This window comes from Pteropus alecto, unplaced genomic scaffold (assembly GCF_000325575.1).
Source record: "Pteropus alecto unplaced genomic scaffold, ASM32557v1 scaffold94, whole genome shotgun sequence".
Lineage (NCBI taxonomy): Eukaryota > Metazoa > Chordata > Mammalia > Chiroptera > Pteropodidae > Pteropus > Pteropus alecto.
This window is the reverse complement of record NW_006437736.1, coordinates 664,284-672,462: the sequence shown is the minus strand read 5'-3', so window position 1 is coordinate 672,462 and position 8,179 is coordinate 664,284.

The window sequence follows — 8,179 nt, the reverse complement described above, 5'->3', positions numbered from 1 at the left end:
AAGAAAGAAAGAAAGAAAGAAAGAAAGAAAGAAAGAAAGAAAGAAAGAAAGAAAGAAAGAAAGAAAGAAAGAAAGAAAGAAAGAAAGAAAGAAAGAAACACAAATGGCTTACAATGAATTGTTTCATTTTCTGTAATTCTTGTTGTTTGTTGGTTGCTTCCATCCCCAGACTACAGCCTGATGAGAGGCACAGGTGAAGGAAGGACAAGACCTTGGGAGTCAGGTGACCCCCATTCTCATACCAATTCTACTTGAACTGCAGCATGACCTTGGCCAGGCCCCTTCCCTTCCCTGGCCTCAGCCTCCATCTGTAGTTCTAGAATGACACTGGAGCCAGTGACCTCCACAGCCCTCCTGCTCAAGGAGTCTTTGGCTCTCTCTGGTCTATTTTTGCCTGATACCTCTCCCAGGGGCTTGTGGGCCTGAGCTAATTTCCCTGACTGGCCCCAATCCAGGCAGCTCAGGTGGAGAGCACCACGCTAATGAGGCCAAGGTCATGGGCCAGTTATCAGCTCTTGGAGGAAACGTGGCTCTGCAGCTGGACCGCAGCTCCCCTCCCAGTCACTGGGCTTAGCACGGGCAGACCCCAGGGGGACAAAGAGAGCAAAGCTGGCTCTTGCAAGTGTTCGTTTCCAGTAATAGCAGCTCAGAGCCCAGGCCCCAGCTACCCTTTGTGACTGCAGTATGTCCCTGAGCCACATAAGCGGAAGGGACTCAAGGAGTATGTGGAGTGAGGGCAGGGAAAGGGCCAGATGGTTTATCAGGTGCATCCCCCTGCCAGCCCACTGCATGGCTTCCCTCTCTCTCTCAGTGCGAGTCATGTTCATGTCTCTTACACAGAGGTGACACAGAGAATGGCTTCTTCTTTTACCTGCCATGAGGACAGGGGGTTGTCTGTTTGGTTCACTGCTGCATCCCTGGCATCTACAGCAGTGACAGGCATGCAAAGAGTAGGAGCTTGATAAATATTGTTCAAGCAAATGGATTCACCTTTGTCCCAGAGAGAGGCTGTGGACGGCATTCGAAAGGACACAGCATCACCAATGGGGTCCACTCGGTTGTTTTTGGATATTCCCATTTCAGAGTCCAGGGAAGCTTGAAACTGTGTGAAAACTCGAAGAAGAAAGAATAATTCCTTTTACAGTGTGCCACCATGCCCTCATTTCAATATTTTGAAAATCTGAGTTTTCTCATTCCAGGTTTTTCAATTTGGTTCGATGAATGTTTATTACTAATTATTATATTATATTATTAATTTTTAATTGAGTTCTTACCATCGGCCAGGCTTCGAGCTAAGCACATAACAAGTATTGGTTAATTAAATTTTCATAACGACTGTATAAGATGGGCATATTCATTAATCTCACTTTACAAATGAGGAAACGAAGGCAGACAGAGATAAAGCAATTGACTCAAACTTACATGGACAGGAAGCTCTAAGCTAGCAGTCAGAGCCCGCGCTCCTCATCACAACTAATCTGCGAGGTGCCGCTTATGAAAAAATGAATGAGCCATCAACAGGTACATGGTCAAACACACCGAGGTACATCCACGCCATGGGATACCGCTCAGCAGAGGAAAGGAAGGAAATATCGATGCTGGCGACAGCCTAAATGACGCTCCAAAGAATTATCCTGAGTGTGAAAAGGCGATCCCCCCAAATTTCATACTGTATGATTCCGTTCATGTCACATCCTTGAAAGGACTAGATTATAGACAAGAAGAATAGATTAGTAATGCCAAGGGCTGAGGAGGGCTGGAGGTGGGCGGGGAAGTGGGTGTGGCTCTGAAAGGACCAGGAGGGATCCCTGTGGAGGTGGAAATGTATCTTGACTGTATCAATGTCGATATCCTGGTTGTGATATTGAAGGGAAGACAAAGGAAGCAGAATTTGATACAATAAGGTACAATTAGCTGGGGATAACTCTAAAGTAGAAACTGGCTGGTTGTGTGCTAAACAGGTGTATGTTTGTATACATAGCATGTAAATGTTTAATTTATCTGCCAACGTTTAAAGTTGTTACAAGATGTTACCGTTGAAGGAAACTGAGTAGTAGCTACACCCAGGTCTCTCTGTATTATCCAGGACAATTGCAAAATAAAAGATTTAATCGTAAAAGAGAAGGAAGCATAGTCCTGTCTTCAAGGAGCTCGCATGGAGGGAATGAGACCTCACCCCGCATGCCCAGGTCACTTCCATAGATCACAGTGGGGTGACGGAGGACAGCCCAGCCTGGCAGACACGGGGGCTTCCAATGCAGACACAGTGGAGCTGAGTCGTTAAGGGTTAGCAGGTCAGGTGAGCGAAGCACATCTGAGGCAGGCAGGACAGCATGAGCAAGTGGGGCGCTTGGGTCTTCCCCCAAAGTCATCTCGGGCCCACAAGATTGCAGACCATTCCATTGCAAAACTGCATAACGCAGGCTATTGCCCAATTTGCACATTTTTTTAAAAAAACATATTTTTTGCATGTAAAGATTTTAAGTGATGGACAAAATGATCCTCTTTCAACTTTTGTTCAGTCTTTGGTGCCTGCTGCTGCTTCTCTGTGGAGGACGCAGTCAGTGGAGGAAAAGCATGACGATTCCATTGTGGAACATCACGCCAGGGAGGGGGCGCCTTTGTTCAGCCTGTCAAGATCATCTTTCACAGTCCATTTAGAAAAAAAGGCAAATGTTAATGTTTTTCCTGTTCAGAGACCATTTCTGTTTTAAACGCATGGTTTTGTTTGTTTGTTTGTTTGTTTTCTTGATAGGCCTGGTGCTGCTTTATATACGATAGCAGCTTAGTGGTGGAAAGAGAGAGGGTTTGGGGGTCAGAAGACCCTACATTTGAATATCAGTTCTACTACTGTCTAGCTATGGTCTTGACCTTCAGCCACGCTAAGTCTCAGTTCTTTCATCTCTATAATGAAGCTAATTATACTAAACAGGCCGGTAATACCAAATACGCAGGGCTGTGGTGGGGATTAACGAGAAAACATTTGCCAGACAACCTAGTATAATGCCTAATATATTAAGCACTCAATAAGTAATATTCATTATTGTTAATATTAATTCTAGTTTATATAAGAGATTAAAGATAGGCATCTTTCGCAGTGGTCTACACATAGTACCAGGATTTCCAGGGGCTTTGCTTGTATCAGCCAGGATAGTCTAGGTTTTGCTGCAGTAACAAATATCGCCCAAATCTTGGTGGTTTACAGCAACAGAGGTGACTCCCTGATCAAGACACATATCCATACATATCCATCAGGGGTCAGATGTGGTTCTGCTCCTGCAATCTTCCTCCCTGGACCAGGATAATGAGCAGCCAGTCTCTGGAACATTGCTGGCAAAGGAAAAGGGCCTTATATCAGCGTTAAATGCTGTGGCTTAGAATTGACACATGTTATTTCCATTCAAAAGTGAGTGGTCAGTCTTGGTTACACGTTCCCACTCAGCCATAAGGAGGACAGGAAGAATAATTCTACCATGTGTCTAGAAGGAGGGAAAATCAGAAAAATATAGCCAGGAGCCCTAGTGACTGCCACAATGCTTCTGAGAACCACTGCCCAGCCCAGAGGGATGGCTACACAGTGGGAGGGAGGCAGGAGGCAGAGGGGGACCAGGAGGACACAGAGGACCAGTATGGAGTGCGATCCAAGGTCCAGGTGCAGGGCTGAGGCTGGAGGAGCACTGGGCACCTTCCTCATCTGGGCCCCGTTAGGGGTTGGGAGTCCCTGCTCTCGGTGTGGATGGTGGAGCTGCATGTGACCTGTGTCCCTGGCCTTCTGGCTGACGGGCAATGCGAGTCACACAGCAGCATTTCTCTGGCTCCGCCCCTCCAGCTCTGCTGGAGTCCAGGACCTAACTGACTCCCCTAGCAGTTTCTGGAGCCCCCAGGCAATGTGCCCTGTGCTCTCACTCCGGCCCCTCAGCCCCTTCCTGATGTAGCCAAGGGCCCCTCCCTGCCCTGGCTCTTGCATCTCCTGTTACTGCTGACGTCAAAAGCGGCAGCTCTGCTGGCATTGTCCTCAAGGTCCTCGGGCCACAGATTTGCAGCTCCAGCAGCAGTGATGTCTGGGCTGACAGTGCCACCTCCTGTCCCTTCAGAGGCTGCTGGCAACGTCGAGTGCTCCAGTGCCCCAGGTCCCTGACTGCAGCCCCTTGCTTTGCGACCCACGCTAGCCCTCTTCAGATACTGAACCTCGGGTGTTCTTTGGACCTCCCTCCTAACCACAGGCCTTTGTAGGTGTGGGTCCTCGGACTCAGGTGAAGAAACTATGGCCCAGAGAAGGGAAGTGACTTATCCAAGGTCACACAGCTCTCACTGGGCAGAGTAGAGACCAACCCCGGGCATTCCAACTCTGGGATTTAAGGAAAAAATGTGATTTTAATAATTCAAGAGTTTCTAAAGGAAGACATAGATTCTATTCCATCCCCAAATAATCGTCCCTCACAGAGGTAGTAACTGCTGGTGACGGCCTGGTTTGTGTCCTTCTAGGTTTGTCTCTGCTTCTACGAATCCAGAGATCTAAGCTCACCCTCCTGCAGGTTCACTCACAAGTGTGCAGGTGGCTTTTGGTTTTAAGATGACAAAGCCGGACCACGCAGCTGTCCCGCAATGCATCCCTCTCACGCCCTCATCTGGGCCATCTTTTGGGGGTACACAGGACCACCTCTTACCTCTCCTATCACCCCACAGTCCTGAGCAGAGAACCAGGGAGGCGGAGCTTTGCGATGTCCCTGCTCATTTCCTATCATGGGAGCCTAGGTGAGCCACTCCCCTCTCAGGGCCTCAGTTTTTCCACGGGCCTGGCACGGAGACAGGAAGAGTAAAATGACCTCTCACTTCCTTGTATTTCTAAAGAAATCCTCTCCTATGCCAGGCCTTAGGAGCAGTCTCCTGGGAACATCCTTGAGGGAGGCAGATTCCTGGGGGCCGTTCTGGCCCAGGTCACATTAATGATGTCTCCAAGGCCTCTCCTGTGGGGTGAGGCCACTTGGACAAAGGGCCAGGGCTCTGGGCGTCCATGTTCCACCTTTGCCTCTTCTGCTTCCTCCAAGTGCCTAAGGAAGAGCACGTGCCCCACAGCTGCTGCTCTGGGGTCCCCCGTCGTCCCGGAACCCACGCAGAGCCTGGCGAACCCTCGATCTTCCACCCCCTGACTCCGCCCTTTACGGGCATGGGGACGCGGATAGAGCAGCCAGACAAAGTTTGAATCCAGGCTCTGCCACCTTGGCTGAGTTGCCTCAACTTCCTGTGCCTCGATTTCCCCATTTGTCAAACGGGAACAACAATCCTGTTTTCAAAGGGTTATTCTGAACATGAGGTGAGAGGAAGGCCATGCTCCTTCTCTCTCTGTCCCTACACCCCAGGCTCACTGACCATTGAGGCCCGGCTGTTGTCACCTCTGCCAACGCCCGATCACCAATCCGAGGACCTATTGCTGAGTTCCAACCACACCCTAACTCCCAAAAGAGAAACCGAAATCACACAGAAGAAGTTGGCCGGCACCACCCTTCACCTCAGCACCACGCTTCTGCTGGCCAACTCAGAAGACAGCCCAAGTCCAGGCCTGCTGGAGTCTCCTGGGGTCACGCAGGCCCTGGCACTAAACAGGCTGTGAGCACGCACCTGCAATGTGATAGGCACGCAGTGAATATAGTCGATGAATTTCCTCGTTTCGTTTTTTACTCAAATATCCCTAGCAGAATGAGGTCGGGATAATGCGGATTTCCCCAGCACATTAAAGTCTGAAACAAATCTGAGGAAAGTTTTCACACAGTCAAAGGGAAAACCTTCTTGATACATGAAACTAGGCAAAAGCTGACAAATCCGCATCACCCACAGGACCACCTTGTTCTCCCGTCACCCGCAGCCCTGAGTAGCTTCCGGCTGCCCCCTTCCGTGCAAGTCACGGCTGGCTTAGCGGCGCCAAGAATTTTCCATGAAGTTAAACCCTTTGGTGAAGCCCCTTTGGGCAGATGAGGAAGCCGCAAAGTCATTTCCCACTGTATTAAAATGATGTGTTAATCGAGAAGGCAACACCTGGACCTGCTTTTAGTTTAGATGAAAATAGTCTCTGTTTAACAGCACAAGCTCACCAGGAAGGTGAGCTTCTTTTTATCTTGAAGGAAGGACCAGGAGCCCCGGGGCTTAAGGCCGCAAAACAATGACTGTCTGTGAGGCCAGGTGCAAATGTTGACGGAGGTTTAACTGGGGAGAAATTTTTATCAGGATTGTTACTGTCTCATGTAGTCCTCTCGTTACGAAGTTCCATAGGTTTTGAGGGATTTTTCCCCCAGCCCCGCTTTCTCCTACGCCCTAGGAGTTAAGCTGCAGGATCCTGCAGAGCGAAAGGCTTCGGGAACACACCTGTGGTGTCAGAGCTGCAGCAGCTGGGCTGACAGCCCTTGTCGCATACCCTGTGCCTACCTGCGTGTACCCAGGTGTGTGTTTGTCATTCCCTCTATAGGGGGCACTTGATTCTATCACCTGGAAAGTTCTAGGTCCTCCTCCAAAGCCCAAAGCTGGCAAGACCTCCTCGGAGAAACCCTCCAAAGTCCTCCCTGGCAAAGTTGACTGTCCCCAGCTCTCGGCTTTTCGTGCAGGTGCTTAAATCTAGCTGGATGCTCTCTTTCTGGTCTGTCTGCTTCTACTCGATGACGGTGATCAGACTGTGGGTTTCACAAGCGCATTTACATCCCCAGCGTCCTGCGCAAGGCCTAGGCTTGAGAAGGCAGAGGTGAGTTGCGTTTTAAATAAAAAGCACGAGCTGGAGAACAACAATGCTCGGATGGACACAGAGGGCCGTGGGAGCCTGTTTACAGAAGACCCAGATTTTCTGCAGCAGCTTATCTCTGCTTGACTACATATCCTTTCTCTCGAAACAGGAAGTGGAGGGAGTGGCAAGCTTTACAGAAACTCAAAAACCACTAAAGAAAAAGAGGAAATCCGGTTTTTACCAGCTGGGTATGGAGAGCAGCCATCGGCTGCTGAGGATTCATTGCGCTGAGGGCTTAACAGACAGTTTCAGAGCTAATATTCTCACGGCCAGCCCGGGAGGGAGGTACACACTTTATAAATGAAGAAATCAAGGTCCGAATTGGAAAACTACTCCCCTGAGGTCTCGGTGATACGGAGAGAACAGACATCCAGATGGGACTCCGAAGTCGGTGGTCTGGAGTGTTCTGATTCACCTCTAGGGGGAAGGAGCAGGAGCGGGCTGGAACGCAGTGGCCCAGGGTCCCCCTCCCTACAAGCGTCTGTTTTACTAGGATGAATGTCATGAAGCACCCTAGACCCTCGATAGCGAGCCTGCGAAGGGACGGAAGAGAGATGCGTGTTAGTATGTCAGAAGAGCCCTCTACAGTTTGCAGTTCATCCACTGCTTTATCACGTACTCCTGAGGAGGGACAGAATTCCCATCTCATAAGGTAGGTAGGGAAACTGAGGCAAAGGTAGGGACAGTGGCTTCTCAACATCACGCAGCAAGTCAGCGAAGGAACAAAGGCTCAAAAATAATGTCAATTAAGCTCCTGACAAACGGACGGACTTGCCTGCAGATCACAGCCATACACTCCGGACAAAGTACAAGACAACGGCCTCAGGGCTCAGGAGAACAAAGCCTGGCAGATTGGGAGCAGAGTCACAGTATGGGTGAAGGGACCGGCTGAGAGCGAGGACTCCGTTTTTGCAGCTGTCACTTGAAGGCAGCTGCACGTGTGGCACAGCTCGAAGTGATGAAAACTCTGATGCCAAGCCGACCATGCTTCTGGCCTGAGAAAAGCTGTTTTCTGTGCGGTGACGATCGGCCTGTGACAGCCGTTTGCCTCAGTCTCTCCTCCAGTCATTTCCTGCCGGCCGAGAGAGCATCTTAGCTGGTTTCTTAGGTCGGTCTTGCGCCTTCTCAAGCTTGGGTGGAGTTAATCCTGTTCCCTGAGGACAAGTGCCTTCTTTCCCTGTCCTTTATGTTTACTTTGGGGTTTCCCGAGATAAGCTTCTGGAGTTGTTGCACGTAGCCCACCACGTGGGAGATAAGAAACCAACAAGTTCCACATCCACCAGAGGCTTCCATTTTGGAAACAAATCCAGCCCCGCCCCTTCGCAGAGTGGGGTGCTCCCACCGGAGGAGAGGTCTTTTCCGCTAGCCTGACACCCGCAGCTCCCACGCCCGGGCCCCTCAGTGCATCCC